The following is a 23607-nucleotide window of genomic DNA, read 5'->3' as shown; positions in this document are numbered from 1 at the left end:
CTTCAGGCCTAGATCTGGCTGCTGTAGAAGCTATTCTTGACCTCTCCAAACTGGTTTTGCACTAAGAGCGATATACCCTCACACCCGGGTAGATGGACAGGCGTTGGAATTGCACTGCCTGTCTTCCCTTCTCCGAATCGTCCACTTCAATCAGCATGGCTCCAATTCCAAGTGCATCAATTTTGCAGCACACCTCCTGAATTCGCCCCGTCCTTACTCACCTCCTCAACGTTTGTGGTGATAGTTTACCATAATTTACTTCAAAAAAAATGTTATTAGTAATGGTCTTAAACAAATTCCTTCGCTTTTGAACTACCAGTAAACTGCTGCACATCTTCAGTGGTGCCAGCTTAGACCTTCTAGTCTTTTCCAAAATATGGGGTTCCAGTTCTGATGCTCAATTTGTGTTTCGAACAAAATGGTGTTGAACCGAGGATTGTGCAAGGGGTTTGATTTATTCAGGTCTGTGTCTTAGAATTTAGATGTTACTGCTTTTGTAGGGTATCTATCAGACACATATACAGAACTATTCTTCTGCTTAAAAATCTTAATGGTTACTAAGAAGGAGGGAGAGTGAAGCCTTCTGATGGTCACTCAGTACACATGACCCAGGCTTTGATTGACCAAGAAGCTCTCTGTGAATTGGACCTGCAACCCTGGCTTCTTCTGTACTGGCTTCATGAACCATTAGACAATGCACTGGAACTTCAAACCATTTTCTTTCACCTCTATTTTTATTGCTTCCATATACAATAAATAATTCACAATAGGGGTATACTACAATATCTTGATTAAATTTAAGACGTTGTTAACACTAAATATAAAAATCAGCTCCCCTCTTACTTAGCCACCTGTGCACTTTGATACAACCTTTATTCACCCATACACTTTACCTACTGTGCCTTCCTTCCCTTCTCGTAAATGATCCCATCTGCCCTTTACCCCACCTTATCTGGTTCCACTTATCACTTTCCTTACCTAACAGATTCAAGCATCTGCAACCCCCTGTGACTCCACTGATCATCCAATCATCTTCCGACGTCTGCCCTCCCTCCACACCCCCGCATCCCACCCCACCTTCACACCCTGACTCCAACAGCTCCATTACATTCCTCACTCCTTTGTCTGTCTCGTTCACCTGCCAGCCACTGCCTCCCAATCCACCTCCCTTTCTCCCTACCTGGTTCCATTTACAGTATTTCCCTTTGGACTTTAATACAGCTTCAGCAATGACTTTATAAAGAAATTAAGCACTATTTCAATCTGTTTATTTTAAGCTTTTGCCTATCAAAACATTCCTCTTAATGCCAAAAACAATTTATAACACACTCACTAGTATTTTAACTATGCATGGCAAGAATTTGCAATATGAAGTACATAAAATTATAAGTGGCACTGGTAGTGTGGATAGTCAACATCTTTTCCCCAGGATGGATATGGTAAATACTAGAAGATGTGGGTTGAAACTGAAGAGGAGAGAAGGCGGAGTTTGAAGGAGACTTATGAGGTCAGGTTTTTGTTAGACAGAACGGAGTTGGTACCTGAGTTCGGCTGTGAGGAAAGTGGTGGAAGCACATGTAAAGCGTTAAGGGTGAAAGGTGAAATGCTAAAGGGGAACCTGAGGGGAAACCTCTTCACTCAGGGGGTCGTGAGAACATGGAACGAGCTGCCAGCTCATGTGGTGTGTGCAAGCTCGATTTCAACTTTTAAGAGAAGTTTGGATAGGTACATGGATGGGAGGGGTATGGAGAGCTGTATCAGTGCGGGTAGGTAGGAGTAGGCAGATTTAATGGATCAGCATGGATTAAGTGGGCCAAGGGGCCTGTTTCTGTGCTGTACTTGTCTATAATTCTATGACCCTATATGATAGTAATATTTAAAAGGGGTTGAGACAGCTACATGAACAGGCAGGGAACGGAAGTATATCGAACAAGTGCACTCAAACCATGGATTGACATAACGATCAGCACAAACATTGGGCTGAAGGCCCTACTTCGGAGCTGTTCTGTACTAGGGTCTATGATATCATTAACTTCATAGCAATTTTCTAGGATTACATACATTCCAGATACCAATGTTAAATATACAAATTTTCCCATTGAACGAGTTCTTTTCAAAACAAGAGTGAGTATTCTTTGTTAAACAAATGAGTTCTTAATCAAACGTAATGTCTTATCAAAAAGAAACAACCACAAATGTTCACAATAAAACCACATCTGTAAACATCCATGCATTGAAGCTCCCTGAATGTAACTCTCCTAAATTATGCAGTGTGTGCAGATGAGTGCATTTCTCTTTTAAATGCAGCCAGTTCATTATTGGCCTTGATGAAAATCTAAAAAGAACATATCATTCGTGACCTTGAAATCTGGTAACTTTCCAAAATTGTTGGTGACGTTCAGATGTATCAGACACTTTGAGGAACATTGCTACATGGTTTTATTCACATCTAAGGTGCTGAAAGACAGAAGGGAAGGGGAGGGATAGGTATGACATTCCTGACTGCACTTTTTCCAGACAATTTCAAGAAGAACTAGCCATTAAAATTGGCTGGGCTTCATTTGGCAATCGGTGAGTGAAAAGTCAGTTCACCTCTAAGATTTACCATCCAGGCCTGAGGTAGAATCCTACTGAGTCATGTGTGCCGCAGATCAGATACGGCAATTTGAACGCGCAGGAATGTGAGAAGCTGCAGAGTGTCGTGTCTGGACTCAGCCCAATACATCACGGACAGCCTACCCCACTGTCAAGGAGGTGTAGATTTTCACAAGAAGGCAACATCCGTCATCAAAGATCCCCACCACCCAGACCATGCCATCATCTCAAAGCTACTACTGGGCCAGATACAGCTGGCACAACTCTAGTCAGTGTTTGATCATGTCAAATTGTTTTGTCTGATCCAGAGATGCTAACAGAACAACAAAGCTGAAAATGCTTCAATACTGAAATTCATTAACAACAGTCCTCTACTATTAACCAATTCATCCATTAGTATATATATATATATATATTTTAATTCCACATGTAAAATAATAGTAATATTACAATGGATAAAATGATTTTTAAGATTCTTGCAAAAACAGCAATGCCAGAATATTTCTATTTGCTGGCATTGTGGCACCTCCACAGTTAGATTTTGGTAATGCTTTCCGTTTTACAGATTTTTCTCATTCTAAATACGATCTCCTGATAGAATTTATCTTTCCTCTGATACCCATGTATTAATTCTGCAGTAGTCTTGCTTTTACTATGTACAAGAGAGACATTATGAAACATGTTAATGGCTATGTTAACATGAATGTTGCAATAAAACAGAAATAAGAGCAATATTGAACGACATTGTGTTTGAATGCAAAGAAGCAGATATTTAAGTATACATTAAGTTAGCCATCCAGTATTGGATATTTAGAATTATGAAATTTAAACAGAATCTTCAAAGGCCTGCTCAATTTTAATGGCTGGTTCTTACTGAAAAGTAAAATTTTAAAAAGATATTTCTACAAAGACATTTATGCTCAAAAAACTTTACAGAAGTCTTTTATAAGATCTAATTAGTTTAGAAAATATGGACATGCTTATAATTTTTTGCTTAGAAATATAAATATACAGAGTTGCAAAATGTAATATATTTGGATTAAAGGAATATTATTAATGATCCACTATTTTTTTTCCAATGTTGCTTCATAGCATCTAAAAAACCTTAGTGGGTTAAAATCTAAGTGTAGCCTCACTGTAATTTCAGCTAGTATCTGTCAGACTTGACTAGAATCCAGTGGCTGGTCAGGTCTCTAGGCTTTGCCTTTACCTTTGTATAGAAGCCGAACCTAGTATGGTGAGGAGGCCGCACCGGGAGGCCTCTACAGTCCTGACGAAGCGTTCCGGCCCGAAACGTCGACTGATTGTTTCCACGGATGCTGCCCGACCTGCTGAGTTCCTCCAGTGTATTCTAAGTGTTGCTTTGACCCCAGCGTCTGCAGATTATTTTGTGTTTAGTATGGTCTTCTGCTGCCGAAGCCTATCAAGGTTCAACGTGTTGTGTATTCAGAGATGTCTTCTGCACACCACTGCTGTGAAGTATGGTTATTTGAGTTACTGCTGCCTCGTCAGCTTGAACCAGTCTGAGCATTCTCCTCTGACCTCTCTCATTAGCAAGGCATTTTCACCCACAGAACTGCTGCTCACTGGATGCATTTCGTTTCTCACACCATTTTCTGTAAACCTTAGAAACAGTTATGCGTGTAAATCCCAGGAGATCAGCAGTTTCAGATACTCGAGCCATCCCGTCTGGCAAAAACAATCATGGTCAAAGTCACTTAGATCACATTTCTTCCCCATTCTGATGTTTGGTCTGAACAACAACTGAACCTCTTGATCATGACTGCATGCTTTTATCCACTGAGTTCCTACCACATGATTGGTTGATTAAATATCTGCATTAATGAGCAGGTGTACAGGTGTACTTAATAAAATGCCCCCCCCCCATTATAGTTGAACCCTTCAAATGTTCAATGGAATTTTTTCAGTATAGGTTGCATGATTCCTTCAGAGTATCACAATCTACCACATAATTGTCTTGCACCTCATTGTCTGGCTGCATTGTACTTACAGTACTCTGAAACTGTAACACTTAGTTCTGCATTTTGTTATTTGTTTTTCCTTATACCACCTCAATGTCCTATTGCAATGGAATTATCTGGATGGCTGGTATGCAAAACGTGACAATTGTAAACCAATTTACCAATTATTATCACAATTGTGAGTGGAAGATCAGTGGTGGTGGCGGGAGCAAGATAATCTTGCCCGGTTTACAGACTTGTCAATTAGACTTTGTGGCCTGGGCACCTTAAACGTAAACCAGGATCACCATTGCTATAAAAAAATCAAATAACCTCTCTAAATCCTGCAAACATAGGCAGGGTCGTCTGCAAAGGTCAGCAGTGGGCAGGTCACTGAGACTACGTAAAATGAGTGTTATCAGAAAAGTACAGGGTCATTATTTTTAATGAAGCTCTGTATAAGAATGTGACAAAAGAGCAGTAAGGATAGCGTATTTTAGGTATCTAGTAAAGTGGCCTCTGAGTGTACTTGTGGTCTTCTGCTGCTGCAGCCAATCCACTTCAATGTTCAATGTGTTGTGCATTCAGGGATGCTGTCCTGCACATCACTGTTGTAACACATGATTATTTGAGTTAATGTCACCTTCCCGTGAGCTTGATACAGTCAGGCCATTCTCCATTGAGCTCTCTCATTAGCAAGGTGTTTCCACTCTCAGAAAGGCTGCTCTTTGGATTTTTTTTTTGTTTTTGCATCATTCTTTGTAGACTCTCGAAACTGTTGTGCATGAAATCCCCGAGGGATCAGCAGTTTCTGAGATGCTCAAACCAGCCCATCTGGAACCATCAATCATTCCATGGTCAAAGTCACTTAGATCACATTTCTTCCCATTCTGATGTTTGGTCTGAATAACAACTGAACCTCTTGACCATGTCTGCATGCTCTTATGCACCGAGTTGCTGCCACATGATTGGCTGTTTAGATATTTGCATTAACAAGCATGCGTACAGGTGTACATAATAAAGAGGCTTTAAGTATACATTAATTAGCCATGTTGTTGTTGAGTGCCATCGAGTTGCTATCATAGTGCCCCTATAGATAGGGTAGTTGACTTTAATGTTTCTTCGTGGCAAGATGCAGAAGTAGATTGCTAAGCCTTTCTTCCGCGCAGAAATTGCTGCTGTCCGGATTCGAACTCAGGACCAATTGCCTTGAAGTCCACTGCTGCTGCTACTACACCACATGCCAGCCCATTAGCCATCGTGTATTATATAATAACTTTTCAATACTCTTATTGAACAAATAAATTATAGAATAGCACATGTGATCCCATTTGATAAAAAGAACTCTTAGGAGCAAATGATCACAATCTGATCGGATTCATCCTGAAATTTGAGAAGGAGAAGTTGTAGTCAGATGTATCAGTAATACAGTGGGGTAAAGGGAATTACAGAGGCATGAGAGAGGAGCTGACCAGAATTGATTGGAAAAGAACACTGGCAGGGAGGATGGCAGAGCAACAATAGCTGGAATTTTAGGAGGTAATTCAGAAGACACAGGATATATACATCCCAAAGAGGAAGAGGTATTCTAAAGTAAAGATAACACAACCATGGCTGACAAGAGGTTAAAGCCAACAGAAAAGCCAAACAGAAGGCATAAGATAGAACAAAAATTAGTGAGAAGTTAGAGGATTGAGAAGCTTTTAAAAGTCATTAGAAGGCAACTAAAAAGATCATTAAGAAGGTAAAAATGGAATAAAAAAAGTAAGCCAGCCAATAATATTAAAGACCATACCAAAAGTTTCTTCAGATATATAAATTGTAAAAGAGAAGCAAGAGTGGATATCAGACCGCTAGAAGTTGATGCTGGAGAGGTAATAATGGGTGATGAGGAAATGGCGGACAAAATGAATAAGTATTTTGCATCAATCTTCACTGTGGAAGACACTAGCAGTATGAGGGAAGTTTCAGGTGTCAGGGGTCACGAAGTGTGTGAAGTTAGCATAACTAGAGAGAAGGTTCTTGGGAAACTGAAAGGTCTGAAGGTAGATAAGACGCCCGGACCAGATAGTGTACACCACAGAGTTCTGAAAGAGGTGGCTGGAGAAATTGTGGAGGCATTAGTAATGATACTTCAAGAATCACCAGATTCTGGAATAGTTCCGGAAGACTGGAAAAGTGCAAATGTCACTTCACTCTTCATGAAGGGAGAGAGCAAGAAGAAAGGATACTCTAGTCCAGTTAGTCTGACCCCAGTGGTTGCGATGATGCTGGAGTTGATCATTAAGGATGAGGTCTCAGGGTACTTATAGGCACATGATAAAATAGGCCACAGTCAGCATGGTTTCCTCAAGGGAAAATCATGCCTGACAAATCTGTTGGAATTCTTCGAAGAAATAACAAGCAGGGTAGACAAAGGAGAACTAGTTGATGTTGTGTACTTACACTTTCAATGGGCCTTTGACAAGGTGCCACACATGAGGCTGCTGGAATGATGGAGAAGATCTAATGGGCCAAATGGCCTGATTTTGCTCCAATATCTTATGGTCTGCTCTCTCTCTTAAATATTCATTGCCTCAACCACCAGTTCAAAGTAACTATAACGTCTGTCATTGACAAAATGCACTATGGTTACTCAACTAGGCTACTTTGAGAGTACATTCCAAGCTATGGCTTCACTATTAAGAACAACAACATACAAGATATATAGGAACTACACCAACCTGCACACTATCCTAACCTGAAATAAATTATGTGTACAGTTTACAAATATATTAAATATAATTCATCACCAGTGGGTCTAGAACCCAGAACTCCGGATTGAACAGAACAGTAGACGTGCTTTCACCAAGAAGACTGCAGTGGTTCATGAAAGAGACTTATCACCACCTTCTGAATCAAACAAAACATCAATGGACAAACAAAGCTGAACTTGCCAGTGCTGCACAGATTCCAAGCAACGAATAAATTTATAAAAACATTATATTTTCTCCCCTTCAGATTACTGTTGTTATTTCCCAGTCTGTGCCTTGCAATTGCTTTGGCTCAGAAGTATTTTGAGGTAGAGGAGCTTTTGAAGAGACTGCAGAGGCATTAAACTCAACCCTGGATGTTCCCAAACCTAGCTGCGAAAGGAGGAGGTTTGGGTATGGGGCTAGCAAATCTATCCGGTAGAAGCCCAGAGCTGCAAAAACACCAGTGAAAGCTTCAAAGATCTCATTCATGGGAGAGGAAGGATTTTTGACTAGAAGGTGTATGAAGTCATGTGATGAAAGCAGAATCCACTGGACCAATCAACATTCTATTAGCCCAAGACAGAGGACTCTGGCAAACTGTTGCCAGTGGCCTATGCCTCAATAGGGGTGATGGGCTTAAGAAGAAGAAAGAGAGGCATTAACTGTATGCTTCTAAGAAGACCTGTATATGGCATTCTTATTGCACAAAGAACATAGTTATATATTTATGGTATTGCTTGGAAGCTGACCAAAGGACAATTTCTGAAGGCTCCAACTGTGGGCATGAAGGTCATCACTGCATTAAACATTTATAGCATTTGATTCTTCAAGGCTACCACTAAATCGGTCAGTAAGTTGTTTAATACTTATTTGCAGGAGGCACTAAGTTTATCACTTTGCATTTAACAAGGAGGCATAAAAGCTCAACGCAGCATAAAATATTCCTCTCAGAAGCAACAGCTGTTTAAAACAATCACACTGTATAGAGCCAGAAGAAAAACACCTCAAACCACGACAATTTGAAGTAAAGGAGATAAAATAGAAATACTCATCAGGGCAGGCAGCACCTGGAAAACAATTAAATTATATAGAGGCAACACACACAAAATGCTGGTGGAACACAGCAGGCCAGGCAGCATCTATAGGAAGAGGTACAATTGACATTTTGGGCCGCTGCATTCCACCAGCATTTTGTGTGTGTTGCTTGAATTTCCAGTATCTGCAGATTTCCTCATGTTTGCAAAATTAAATAGATTTAATATTTTATGTTTAGCAGAATCTGAAGTGATATCTCTGCTCCTCTCCCCAAGGACATGCTTTCTACTTCTATTTGAGATATTTTTTGCTTTTCAAATGAAGTTCAAAGTTCAAAGTATATTTATTATCAAAGTATGTACAGGTCATGACCACATACTACCCCAAGGTTCATTTTCTTGCAGGCATTTACAGTAGAACAAAGAAACACAATAGAATCAATTAAAAATACACATAAAGACTGACAAGCAATCATTGTGCAAAAGACGACAAACTGCAAATGCAAAAATAAAAGTAAATAAATAATCTTGAGGACATGAGATGTAGAATCTTTGAAAGTGATTTTAAAGATCATGGAATCAGCTTGCTCCAGCCAACACACAATTGACAACTGCATGCACGTGGTGGCAGCCATCCACCCTGACCCATTCCAGTGGGCCTACCCCTCACCACTCTCCATCCATCCCAGATTTTCCACAATGCCGGTTCTGATGGTCTGCCATGATCACAGATATACGTCAGTTCGTTACCGCCTGCCCTCAATATACCCAGACCAGTTCCTCCAACCAATGGCCCTCTGGGCTTCTGTGCCCCCTACTGGTCCTCCGACACCACATCGCCATGGATTTCATCACGGGTGTGCCAACTTCCGATGGGGCCACGAGGATCATGACAGTGCTGGACCAGTTCTCCAACTTCATAGTCCTCCCCAAGCTTCCATCAGCCGCTGAGACAGGCGACTGGATTATCCAACTTGAACTTTGCCTCCAAGCTTTCGCTCAGGACATTGTGTCTGACCGGGGTCCACGATTCGTCTTCCACTTCCGGCGACCCCTCTCTTCCCTCCTCAGTGAGTTTGTCCCCTGGCTATCATCGGCAAACCATGTGTCAGTCAGAAAGACCGAAATCAGCAGAGTGGAAAAACTGCGATGCTTCATCTCCTCGAACCTGTCCATGTGGAAGATGTATCTACTCTGAACATCCCCAAGGTCTTCATTTTCAGTGTTATATTCAAGATGATTGTTGGTACATTCAGATTCTTTGTAGTTTCTAGCTTGCTGAAGTAGTGAAATGGTTTCATTTTTACTTCCAGCCATTTCTGGAATCTCCAGGACTCAGTACTTGAAACCACAGTGAGCAAAACAGTTCCGAATTGTCTTACTGCTTATTTCTCACCAACCATCAGTGACAAAAGCACTGATTCTTGAACACAAACACACAACTGACACTGTTTAAAAACAGTTCATTCGAAGCACAGTGTGCTGTATAATGGCCACAGAAGTGCACGTGACTGGCACTAGTTAGAACCTTCCCCAATTAAGCTTCATAGAGTCCAAAATAAATGAAGGGGATCCCAGAAGTTTTCTTGATTTGGTTTTGTTCTTTAGGAGTTATCCCAAATAAGCGTCTGACCCAATTAACTGATGGCCCAATTAATTGGAATCCACTATATCTAATTATCCCGGATCCTTAACCTGGCAACAATCTCCTTCCTTCATTTCTGTTGTAAGTTTTTTTATAAGTTCCTTCTTCCTCCAATTACCATTTCCAATCTTTCGTTTGCATCACTTTTCTTTCCTCACCAAAACCACTCCTATTCCATTTTCCACCTTCCCTTGGTATTTCTTTCTCTTTCAGCCTTTTGCTCTTCATTGCTTCCTGAATTAGTCAATAACTTTGGGCTGCCATCATTTGTTTTTGCAATCCCAGCCAGCCATCCACCTCTTCCTTTTATCTTGCTTCTCTTACTTTTCTACATGTGAGGAGTAAAAGGATTGTCCCTTCCCTAATTAATGCCACAGAATCAGAGGAACGGAGCTCCCCAGCTGCCTGTAAGCTACAAGGGCTCACATCATTCAGGTTACTCATAAAACATTAAGAATGTCTGCTGGGCAGGTCGAGGAAGAGGGTATTTGTTGTTTGCTAAGGAGCAGGACATGCACATTGCAATCCACAAATGAGCCAGGTGGCTTGCTTCACTGACACAATGTAAAATTTGCATTATCAAAAACCAAGTCCAACTCTGTCAAGCTTCCCGGATTGTTACTTCTTATTTGAAGTTGTTATTATGATTTCCAGAAGTTCAAGTTCACAATAACAGCCAGAATGAATTCACATTTATCCAACAGCAACAGCATAAATCATCTGGGCTAATCTTCCTTCACTCTATTCTTGATATCAGATCACAGACATCAAAGATCGTGGCGGCGGCAGCAAACTAACACCTCAGAAAGGTGGAATACACAAGCATAAAAATCATTAATGTTTAAGCACGTTCTATTGAAACACTGTTAGAAAGCTTGATTGCAGAAAAATGAAACTCTAACTACTCTGCTGCTCTCAAATATATTTATGTCAAACACACGGAACCCGTTTGATGTGAGAACACAGAAGAGTTCATTCATTAGTTGTATAGAAGTAAAATGTAATAGTTTTGTTTTTCAAATTTTCTCACATCTTAAAAGCACAGGAGATGGAAATCTCTGAATTAACAAAGCCCATTAATCAGTATTAGTGAAATATGAGAAGTGTTTGAGAGCAAACATGTCACTTTTTTCCCAGCAGCAAGCCCTGCGTATGTGCAATTAATGCAACATACCAAAAGCAAGGCAAGAAATGTCATCTGCAAAGTGCTGGTGGATTATTTAACAAATCGTGCATTGGCCAATAGCTCTGTTTCAGCATTAGCAGCAGATGTAACCACAACACTACAAGCTTAAACAGCAGAGACTGATTTTGCGAAGACAGCACTTAAGTTACAATGAATTATAAATCAGCAAAGAAGGAAATAGCAAGACTTAAAAACAAACAGAAATGTGCCAAGTGCAGTTTGCCGAGTGCAAGAATATTAGGCAGTGTACCAAGCATCTGCTGTGACTGTAAGGCTTTGTACTGGGGGATGATGAGGTGAAGGCAAATGGGAATGTAAAACCCCAACGCAGAAGGTCTGCAATATCACCATCTCTCGTGTCTTTAATTTCATTTCAAAGAAGTTAATTAAATCACATCTGATTCCCTATTGCCTCATCCACGTCTGTCCCCTGCAGAACAAAGGGACATTAAAATCCAGAGCCTGGGAGATGGGGAAACCTTTAAGCACACTGCATAGATTTGATTTCAATATCCAAAGAGACAGGTAATCCCCACTAAACTGAAGACCATCAAATGTTGAGGTGCACAAACTCAAACTGAGATATGAAATATTCTCTCCTTAGTAGACAGATCTAAAAAAATGATTCAAATCATATCTGCTTTCACATTGATTTGCTGCCATTGGTGCTCCCCCTATCTATTTGTTACATCTTGATCATAGAAGCAGTAATGTAATCTGTTGCAGGGTATGACCAGTGTAACTCTTTCTAAAAGGCTAACCATATTACAGATGCACGAAGAAACAAGGACTGTCCTATCATGTCACAGAACCAGCAGCTTCCAGTCTTCTGACAAAGCTTGACCCTTCCCTGGGAGACAGAATAGGTCAAGACCCCTGGAGCAAGCTGCTTGGTAAAACGCTAACAGAGAGCGACGAGTGGATATTGAAAACATATTCTCAAGGCTCTGGTTGTAAAAATATTAGATGAACATGATCCATTTAGGCAGAATACTTTGACCTTTCTTTCCCCTTAAACTGTTCAGATAAATAAGGAACCTCCTCGCCAATAAAGAAAGAAGAAAGGCATGACATAGAAAACATAATCTTGTTATCAGCCATACTTCAATGTACACAATTTTCTTATAGAAACAGAGATTGATGTATGCTATTTTGAAAACCTGTTCCAAATCAAAATCTGTGCCTTGAATCCAGCCTAAATAAAAAGGCATTTGTGTTTATTTCACCACATTATTTGTTTTTAACCCTCTTCAGCAAAAGACTCTGAATCAAATAACTAAAGGCGCATCTGAATGAAGGTGGAGAAGCGATGCGGAGAACAATTCTGCCTTCTTCATTCAGAAAAAGGCAAAAGTGTTACAAATCTGCCTTATCCCCTTTGTATTTCAGATTTATGGCATTTACACCCTCTCATAATTTGTACGAATATGTCTAGATTTCAATTTGAAGGCTAAAATTATGTTCATTTGTTAATAGTTTCACTCTGGTGCTTTCTTTCTCTATTTTGTTTTTTTTTAACTACATTTATCCATCTAACTATATACAATGCAAATATTTGTTGTTTGCTTAAAAAGAAATTCTTCAAAGTCACAAAAGGTAACTTCCATCCTATCCTGCATTCGGATGCATAAAATTGGCTGAGTGATTTGACTGTCAAGGTCTTGCCTGGATCCTGATGTCTTCACTTTAGCTTTTATGACCAGGTGACAAGGACACGTAACTAAAAGTGCAGCTCAGGAGCATGGCTCCCATTTGAATTCTGGCTTCGAAAATCATGTAGCTTTTTTTTTGGTTGACCATTTCAAGAAAAGGTTCCAAGACCAAAAGCTGTGACTTACAAAAACACTTCTTACATTTGGTGAGGTCGGAAGTGCATCTTTTGTAGGTACGGCCTACAAGAAATAAACATTTTCGATCACTACGCCTAGGAGACTCTCCTAAAGCAACAACCCTTTAAATTTGAATGAGTTTGGGTTATTCTAACTCCTCTCCTCCAATTCCCATTGTAAGTTAAAATCAAGCTGAAGGTGCTGAATAATAATTTGTGGCAATTTTCACAGGACAGTGCTTGAGGCCTTTTTTCACTAAAGTACGATAGCAGAATAGACCAGAGTAAATTACAATTATTAAATGTAACACAAGGGAAATATTAGTTTCCTTGCAGTTTGCATTTAATGGTCATAAAAATGTGAAATCTTATCTTAAGCATTTTACAGACAAGAAAACAAAAAAAAACAATAGCAGGTGTAGGCAACCTGGTGCCAACACTCGGGACAGTCCTGGTTGATCTGTCCCAGGCTGTGACTCCTCTTCTGTGCCATTTCCCCACAGTTCTGCAACCTTTCAAAAATGTATGTACAGCACCTCTTTTATTGAGTATTTTCAAGGATCTAGCTTCCACAATTGTAAGGACAGAAAATTCCAGCAACTCACCACCTTCTGCAAGAAGAAATTCCTGTAAACACAAGATCCAAGATTCAAGATCCAAGTTTATATTTATGACACATACATCAAAACATACAGTGAAATGCGTTGCTTGCGTTAACAACCAACATAACCGAAGGTGTAGCTGGAGGCAGCCGATAAGCGTTGCCACACATTCTGGCACTAACATAACATACCCAGGATGCTCGGCAGAACAACACGTAACACAAAAAGCAACCAGACAACAGTAAAATAAGCTCTGTTCCTCCCTCCCACCCACACACATATACAGTTCTCTAACCCCAGAACAGGACTTTTATGTATGTTGCTTTTAGCTGTCTGTGGTGTTTTTTCCATACTACAGATTTTAAATGACCATCTCCTTATTTTCCAGCTATGACCCCTCATTTGCGACTCTCCCATTAGTAGTCAAAGTTTAGTAATCCAGCATAAAAACCAGAGACTGTAGGTAAGAGATTTGGATCAATGACATTCCTTGCTTAGAGATAGGAATCAAAAAGGACTTAATCTGCACTTCCCTGTGTGTATGGTGGTGGGGATGGCGGGGTGGGGGGGTTTTGGGTGGGTAGAGGCACATTTGTCATGTAATGATTGTACATTGCCGTCACCCTATTGTTACAGACACAGTAATGGTCAGAATAGTCTCAGTATCAAATTAAGTCATTGTAACCACTTGGGAAAACAGAATAATTCACTGATTTACAACTAACTGCTCTGCAGCAAAAGCGAAGCAAAAGCGAAGCACACTTCATTGAGTAGCAAATGATACAAAGGATAATGCATTGTGCAGCTTGGCCAAGCCAAACACATTGCAAGTATACACTTTTTCCATTTTGTTAACCTTCAGAAGCTAGGTTAACTGTATATTCTTCAATGTCAATTCGACTTTAGACAAAAAAAATCAAGAATTTTTTCATTGGCATCAATGTGAAAGAGATAATGACACAGGCTCTGGAAAGCCAAATAAAAGTTTATATTTCAGAAGATGGTGACAGAAAAGGTGATTGATACTCTGACACTTACCTGCAGATATATAATGAAACACAATTTTCCTTATCTTTTGATTCTGATATGTCCTGTCATCTTGAAGATGTGTTTCAAATGCTTGCTGGTATGCATCAGTATAACCATGGAAAGTTTTACCAGACCTTTGTAGCATATTGTGTGTTACCATACCACACTCTGCCCTGTGGGATTTCAGGAGGACCTCTGGGAGGGTAAGAAGTTATGTATCTGAGGACGGAAGTGATTGAGATCACATCTATGAAGAAACCTCTGTCAGAACCTGAAATAGAAGCACAGATGGAGTAAATTATAAACCCTTTCCAATGAAGATAACCATTACATGATTAATAAATTGAAACCTTCCCACTGCAAAATGAATAAAAGTGCTACGGGGTAAAAACGTGACCCCACAGATGAAGTCAAAAGTGTAAATGGCCTGGAGCTTGCTGATGTGTTTTCCAGGAGACCGGTGCTGAGAACAGAGGGAAGTTGGAATCACCCTGTTCCCTCTATCACTCATTACCCATTACTCAGGGATGCCAGTGACTGCAGTCTTGCTAAGAAAGATATTATTTTACAGCTAGGAGTCTCTTCCTGGAGATGCTGCCTGGCCTGCTGCATTCACCAGCAACTTTTATGTGTCTTGTTTGAATTTCCAGCATCTGCAGAATTCCTGTTGTTTGCACTGACATATTTATTTCCTTTGCTGCATCCTCTCTATGTTGAAAAAGTTTACCTTTACTTTCTCAGACATTTGAACAATCAAATTCCTTGTCTTTCCTGCTGTACTTTTAGAAGTTTGGCCACAGATGACTCATATTTCTTGCTTCATCTACCTTCTAAAACTTCCTTGTCCTTTGTTTGATTAATAATAAAAAAAAGACCACAAAAAGATCCTTGCTTTCAATTTGTAATGGAATTTCTTTGAAGTTCTTTGCTGTCGTGTTGACTTCTCATCAGTTTCTATAAATATAAAAGATTGTTCAAGCAAATGGTTCCTTGGATTCTGGATAACTTTTGTGAGTCTTGAGTCTTTACATTTGGTTTTACCTTTCTGAGTGGAATGCGAAGGTTGCCTTTCAATTCCTTGTTGTATTTTGCTTCTCTCCTCCCTGCTACGCATACAAATATTTTACATATATTTCTACACAAAGCACATGAGAAACTTAGGCAACTATATTTTTTCATTCTCAAATAGTTTAAAAGAAAAATGGAAGTAACTGTAATTTTTAAGAATGTCTTTGAAATGCTAACATGTTCAGTGAAGTCACAGTATGCGGAATATTCCCACCCCCAAACATATTTGAAGCAGATGCATATTCAGATAAAGATAGAGCCAGATTGATCATTTTAATCCTGCTTGCATGGCTGAAGTTGGGTGAATGGACATTTCAACCAGTGGAGTGTATCTTTAGTAACGTCCAAGAGTTAATCAGTGCAAGTGAGGAATTAAAGCACCAGTATAAAAATGCTATCTTAGAGGACATTATAAGACTTTATAAGGCACTGGTCATACCACATACAGTGTATGTGAGTGGTTGTGCCACCATACCCAAGGAAGGGTGTGATGGCATTGGAGGGGGTCCAGAGGAGGCTTACACGAATGATCCAAGAATTAAAAGGTCAATGTATGATGAACATTTAATGGTTTTGGGCCTGTATTCACTAGAATTTAGAATAAAGAGGGTGGGGGGGGGTGTAGGATCTCATTGAAACCTACCAAATATCAAAAGGCCTCTAGATAGACTAGATGTGGAGAGGATGTGGGAAAGTGTAGGACCAGAGAGCACTACCTCAAAATTGAAGGACTTCCCTTTAGAACAAAGATGAGGAAGAATTTTTTTTTAGCCAGAGGGTAGTGATTCTGTGGAATTCACTGGTGGCTGTGGAGGTCAAATTATTGGGTATATTTAAAGCAGAGGTTGATCAGTTCTGAATTAGTAAAGGCATAAAACGTCATGGGGGGAAGACAGGAGTATGGGGTTGAGAGGGAAATTAAATCAATCATGATACTATGATGGAGTATACTTGATGGGCCAAATGACCTAATTTTACTTCTTTGTCTTATGGTCTTATGGAAATATAATGCAGTTTCACTGGTTCTTTGGACAGTGGTCTGGAAAATGAGGAGAGAACAAGTAGTTTAGGCTGCTGTTCTAGAACATAGACAAGCTAATTCCAAATCCACACAGCCAGGTTTCCATCAGCCCCATGCCTTATGACATTCTGGATGAGCCTATTATTGCAAACCATGTCAAATTCCTTAATAAAATCCATATACACCAGATCCACCACTCTACCTTCATCAATTTGTTTCATTGCCTCCTTGAAAAGTTCATTTGGGCTCATGAGATATGTCTTGACCCTCACAGAGCCATGCTGACTATCCCTAATAAGACTTTGCTTCTCCAAATGTTTGCAAATACTGTTCCTAAGAATCTTCTCCATTAGTTTGGTTTAGTAGACTTCAGAAGAATAAGAGATGACCTCACTAAAATATACAAAATGTTGCATTACGAAGTCTGGAGTTCTCAAAATGACAGACAAATTAAGGATGCTTCTCTCCACTAAAAAACTTAGATTTCAAAATAAGGGGCAGGTCATTTAGGACCAAAGAGACATTTCTCAGAAGGTAGTGAAATAGGGAGATCACTACCAACTGCTTCAGGAGCTCAGTCTGCATGGTCCTCAAATGTGAAATTAATATATGTCCGGACATTAGAAGATTCAAGGAATGCAGGAATAAGGCTGGAAAATGATGATTGATGTGGACTGTCCACCAAGGCCTCCCCATCCTATAGTGCTCACGTTCTTATTTTAATGCACACTTTCCTCTATAAAATGCACTCATCTCCTAAAAATTACCTCTGTAACTGCTTTACCTATCTCTCTCTCTATCTCTCTCGCTCTCTCTAACTTTCTCTCTCTCTCTATCTCTCTCTCTATCTCTCTCTCTCTCTACCTGTCTCTACCTCTATCTCTCTCTATCTCTCTCTCTCTCTATCTCTCTCTCTCTCTATCTCTCTCTCGCTATCTATCTCTCTCTCTCTATCTCTCTATCTCTCTCTCTCTCTATCTCTCTCTCTATCTCTCTATCTCTCTCTCTCTATCTCTCTATCTCTATATAATTTTCTTGACTGGGCATAATGACAAATTATATTCTTAAAAGCGATTGATTAGTGAAGTATGAATAAATTCTTTTCATCTCCAGAATCATTTCACGTCGACAAGCTGATTGTGTTTATTAAGTAAGTTCAGAAAATAAGAGATTACATTGAGATCAGCAATCGTAAATTAAATGAAAATGCTGATGATCGGTAAAAGTGAATCAAGAGGTTCAAAATGTTTGAGCTAAGTATATTTTTTTCAATGTTAAAAAAAGCTGCGTTATTTAATCAATGATTCAGGGTCATAGACCAAACATGGACATAAAATTTCTTGCAATTTTCATTCTGACTATTGTTGTACATTCAGTATGAAGCTTGGCCAACAGAATCTTTTTCCAAGATTGATAGTATTCATCCTCCCAAACCCATTCAATATATCCCTGCTCACACGATAACTCATTAGCATGGATTCTGTTCCTTGTTGGTACTTCAGTGAAATGTCTATATCTTCCACATCTGACTCATAAACCTTTATCAATACTGTATCTTTCTGTCTCTTGTCTGCTGTTTTAGGAACTTCCATGCTGAAGTCTTGATCAACTTTCTGTATAGCACTGCCTCAGCTCTCATTCTTGGAAGACCCCAATGAGTTTTACCCCATCCTGTTTCATCTCCATAAAGGTAAATGCTCATTCCAGGAATCAAACCAGTGAGTCTATGCTCCGTTGTCTCTAAGGCAAGAATATTCTTGGCAAAAGATGATGAGCACTGCATGGAGTCATATGACAAATGCCAAGTTACCAGGAGTGAATTTCACCAATAGAATTTCCTGGTCCAACCGCTAAATACCATGGCCAAAAAGATCACCAGCACCTCTGCTTCATCAGGAGGCTAACAAAATTTGGCATAAGACCATAAGACACAGGAGCAGAATTAGGCCATTCAGCCCATTGAGTCCGATCTGCCATTCCATCATGGCTGATCCCTGAACCCATACACCTCCCTTCACGCCATAAACTTTGATGCCCTAACCAATCAGGAAACTATCAATTTTTGCTTTAAGTATACCTACTTCCTTGCCCTCCACAGCTGTCTGTGGCAGAACATTCCACAGATTCACTACTCTCTGCCTAAAAAATACCTGCTTACCTCTGTTCTAAAGGGTCGCCCCTCAATTTTGAGGCTGCGCCCTCTAGTTCTGGATGTCCCCACCATAGGAAACATCCTCTTCACATTCGCTTTATCCAGTCCTTTCAACATTTGGTATGTTTCAATGAGATCACCACACTTTCTTCTAAATCCAGTGAGTACAGGCCCAAAGCTGCCAAACGCTCCTCATATGTTAACCTCTTCTTTGCCACAGTCAATACACCATAGAAAGCATTCCACCTGGAAGCACAATGACCTGGTATGGTAACTGCTTTGCCTGAACCTGCAAGAAAATGCAGGGTTGTGCACACAGCACAAGCCAGCCCCCTTTTTGTGGACTTGGTCTCTGCTTCTTGCTGCCTCTGTAAAGGAGCCAAAATAAGCAAAGACTCTCCCTCCCTCACCTTCCATTGGCAAAATAAGTAAATGATACAGCCTGGAAGCTTGTTCCACCGGGCTAAAGGACAACTTCAACACCGCTGTTATAGGACTATTGAGCGGATGTCTTGTCTAATAAAATGGAGACTTGACCACACAACTTAATTTGTTGTCGTCTTGCACCTTATTGTCTGCCTGCACTGCACTTTCTCTGTAACTGCAACACTTTATTCTGCAATCTGCTATTGCTGTCCCTTGTACTACCTCAGTGCAGTGTTTTAATGCAATGATCTGTATGGATGGCATGCAAAGCAAAGTGTTTTCACCGTACCTCAGTACATGTGTTAATAATAAACCAATTTACCATTTTATGTACAAATTCAAAAAATATTTCTTTACTTTTTGTATTCTAAATCCTTTGCTACAACCTAACAAATGATTGACCTTCCTTATTACTTAGTGTATTGCTATTTACCTACGCAGACACGAGGAAATCTTCAGATGCTGGAAATTCAAGCAACACACACAAAAAATGCTGGTGAATGCAGCAGGCCAGGCAGCATCTATAGGAAGAAGTACAGTCAATGTTTCGGGCCAGGGCCCTTTGTCAGGACTAACTGAGAGAAGAGATAGTAGGAGATTTGAAAGTGGGAGGGGGCGGGGGAGATCCAAAATGATAGAAGACAGGAGGGGGAGGGATGGAGCCAAGAGCTGGAAAGTTGATTGGCAAAATGGATACCAGGCTGGAGAAGGGAGAGGATTATGGGACAGGAAGCCTGGGGAGAGAGAGAAGGGGTAAAGTGGGAGCCCGGAGGGTAGAGAAGGCCAACACCTTATATACCGTCTGGGTAGCCTCCAACCTGATGGCATGAACATTGACTTCTCTAACTTCTGTTAATGGCCCTCCTCCCCTTCCCACCCCATCCTTTATTTAGTTATATATTTTTTATATATTTTTTTATTTTTAAAAATTTCCCCCTTTTTTTCTCTCTCTCTTTTTCCTCCCTCTGTCCCTCTCACTATAACTCCTTGCCTGCTCTCCACCCTCCGGGCTCCCTCCCCCCCTTCTCTCTCTCCCCAGGCTTCCCGTCCCATGATCCTCTCCCTTCTCCAGCCTGGTATCCCTTTCGCCAATCAACTTTCCAGCTCATAGATCCACTCCTCCCCTCCTGTCTTCTCTTAGCATTTTGGATTCCCCCCTCCCCTTCCACTTTCAAATCTCTTACTATCTCTTCTTTCAGTTAGTCCTGACGAAGGGTCTCGGCCCGAAACGTCGACTGTAGCTCTTCCTATAGATGCTGCTTGGCCTGCTGCGTTCACCAGCATTTTTTGTGTGTGTTGCTATTTACCTCTTTGGATATCGTAATATTATTATTATTATTATTATTATTAGGTAGATTATTAGTTAAATCACACTGTTAAGTGTGTTTTTAAATGTCGCTGTTGTAACAAAAGAATTTCCTACTCAGGATCAATAAAGTACTTCTTCTTCTTCTTCTTCCTCTTCTTCTTCTTCTTCCTCCTCCTCTTCTTCTTCTTCTTCTTCTTCTTTTTATTATTATTATTATTATATACAAGTACCCCACCAAATGTTGAAAATGTCAAGGGTCGACATAAGACATCCCGATGAATTACATTTTCAGTTTCTCTATTCTTTCTACCAAATGAATGAATGACCACACATTTTACACATTATGCTTCATCTGTCATCTTCCTTCCCACTCACTTTCTCTCTGCCAATCCCAGGTATCTGCTTCACCGTTCATTTATTCCTCAACAATTGATAGGTTATGGTCAAGTGGGAAGCTGACATTATAAAAACCCCAAACTCAACACATCTCCATCCATCTTACTTGCAGTTGGACAACGTGGGGAATGGAAGAGGACATTAACTATCCTATTCCAGGCGGGTGTGATATTTAAAATATTTAATGAGGTTTAATAGCCTCTGACTTTGCAGGTAATCCAACAGCCGAAAGGAAACAAGCCAGGAACAATTAATTTGCTTCTTCAGTAATTTTTGTGAACCAGGAAGAAGGGGAGGTCATACGTCTGGCCTCTCAAGTTGCCTCTCTACAGTTGGGCCAGACCCACTGTTGGCAACCTACCCACCCACCAACCATCGGGTACAAAGATATGGCGAGATGATGAGGAAATTCCTAAACCAGAGGGTGGTGAATCTTTGGAACTTATTGCCATAGATAGCTGAGGGGCCAAGTCAATGGGTATAGTTAATGTTGATAGATTTTTGATTAGTAAGGGCATCAAAGGTTATGAGGAGTAAGCGGGAAAGTAGGCTTGAGAGGGAGAATAAATCAGCCATCATGGAATGGCTGACTCAATGGGCCGAATGGCCTAGCTCTGCTCCTATTTTTTAGGTTCCTATGATCAGACCATAAACCTTTTAACCTTTCCTGTCAGACTATCTACTGATCAGGGAATGGATTTCACTTAGTGGAATTGTGCCTCTATCCGTCATTCAAAGGCATTGTAATCATGAGTGGGACAATCCCCAGACGTGGACCACCTCATGTGGACTGGACCCATGTCATCATACAGGTCATAATTACACCAGCCTGACCCCATCCCCTCGCTTAACCCTACCTTTCTAATAACAACCCCAGCCTCCCTATCAGACCTGTGACCTGCTTTACAGCATTCCCTGACAGACTGTAACCCAAGTTTGTCAATCAGGCTCACTACTGAGTGCTATCCCTGATGTATTAAAACTCCACATTACTTAGGAATCTGAATTAAAGCCCTCACCAGCCCTCCTATGCACCAAATATGCCTCTGTCAATATCCAGGACGCCTGTTCATTACAACATTCATTGTAGAAATGTTAACCACGACGAAAATGAGATCCCACATCTCACCCATTGAATGCCAGACATGGCACTTTTTCCTTTCACATGTAGCTAGCTCTCTGCATTACACCTTTCTTGATGAAATCATAATGAAAACAAAAAGAGAGTTACATTCCAGTGGCCATGAGTCTGCGGGGATTTTAGAAAGAGTTCATTGTTCCTAACAAGAGATCTGAGAATATAATACCTGACTCCTTTCACCAGATTAGAGGACATAGTCCGTAAATGTCTTGACTCCTGGTTAAATTACAGTTATTTATTCAATGTTACTTCAGGCACCATACAAAAATAATGAATTGTTTAATAAACTTCTCAAATGTTACACCATTCAATTGACTTGTTCACTATTAAGGAACTGTTTAAGGCACGTTCCTGCCAATACTGTACCTCCAATACATTGTTTTCTTAATTACTCTTTCTCTGCAAAATAGAAAGATCTCTTTCAAGCAGCGCACATTTCAAAACTGAGATTTATATTAGCAGAAGGATTATGACTTTTTCCTGTTTTTCAATCTCCTCAGCAAGAAGAAGCAGAGCAAGTTGCACTGCTATTTTCTGACCCAATTACCTTCATTACCAAGTTCCCATTTCTGTTGGAATAACAAACTGTGAGAGGCGACATCAGGAGACTGCAGCCCTTCCTCTACATTTCAGTCCCAATCCACTGGAGAAATATTGCTTCATTCCAATCTAATCCTGAAGGAAATGGAACAGCAAAATGCAATAATATTATTGGTTTGCTTCATTATAAAGTAGCCAAATATTCAAATGTAATTACCGTAGACATTTTGCAGAGACGCTGCTTAAGATACTTTTCTTGGAACTAATAATTTTGCTCATTGTTAGGGCTAGTCTGGGATAATTTTAATCAGGACAACACTGAGAATATTCTGATGTTCAGCTGGTTTCCCTGTTCTTTCAGCTGAACATGTGTTTGCAATTCATCCTTTTGATTGCAAGGAATATTATTTATCCTTTGGGAGGTACCGCCTGTTTAGTAATATTAATCAGTCACAATTGTTTAATATCTTAAAATAGATTAGTTCCATAAATACTCCAACAAAAAAAATGGCACAGAACACAAGCCACATTTTCTATTTCAGGAACAGCGAGTCAAACTGACCCGTAGAGTGGCAGAGGAGTTGTTGTCATCAGCTGTTTACAAACTATTACTAGAGGAATAAGCTTTTGACAAGGATTTCCTGGAAGAACAATAGGACAATTAATCTATCATTTGGATGAACTTTATAAGCTTTTCTCCCCCTCAATTCATTGTCAGTAATTGTTTTCACAGTCTTGCTAGTCCGCTAATTGTTTTACGGCCCAGTTTATTTTTTGGATCATTCTTCAATTCAGCCTTCTTTTCAGGCTACAGCATCGACAGCCTCTTCTAGAAAGGTATTTTGCGGGGCAGCATTAACTGTAGTGAGGTGTTGAAAACAGGCAGAATCAACTAAATGAACTAGAGTTGTTAAGGAAAGCAGAATTAGCCATGGTGTT

General features: G+C 40.1%; 1 long non-coding RNA gene across 1 annotated transcript; it reads right to left on the bottom strand.

Annotated features, from left to right (window-relative positions):
* Positions 1-13321: 13321 nt before the first annotated feature.
* Positions 13322-22783, bottom strand: LOC140190894 (uncharacterized). Its single transcript, XR_011883711.1, has 3 exons — positions 22676-22783; positions 14625-14886; positions 13322-13611 (listed from the first exon to the last, which is right to left on the bottom strand). It is a non-coding gene; the product is annotated as an uncharacterized lncRNA (long non-coding RNA).
* Between the last annotated feature and the right edge of the window lie 824 nt (positions 22784-23607).

The sequence above is a fragment of the Mobula birostris genome, chromosome 31 (genome assembly GCF_030028105.1).
Source record: "Mobula birostris isolate sMobBir1 chromosome 31, sMobBir1.hap1, whole genome shotgun sequence".
NCBI classification, from domain to species: domain Eukaryota; kingdom Metazoa; phylum Chordata; class Chondrichthyes; order Myliobatiformes; family Myliobatidae; genus Mobula; species Mobula birostris.
This window is presented reverse-complemented; position numbering and strand designations above follow the sequence as displayed.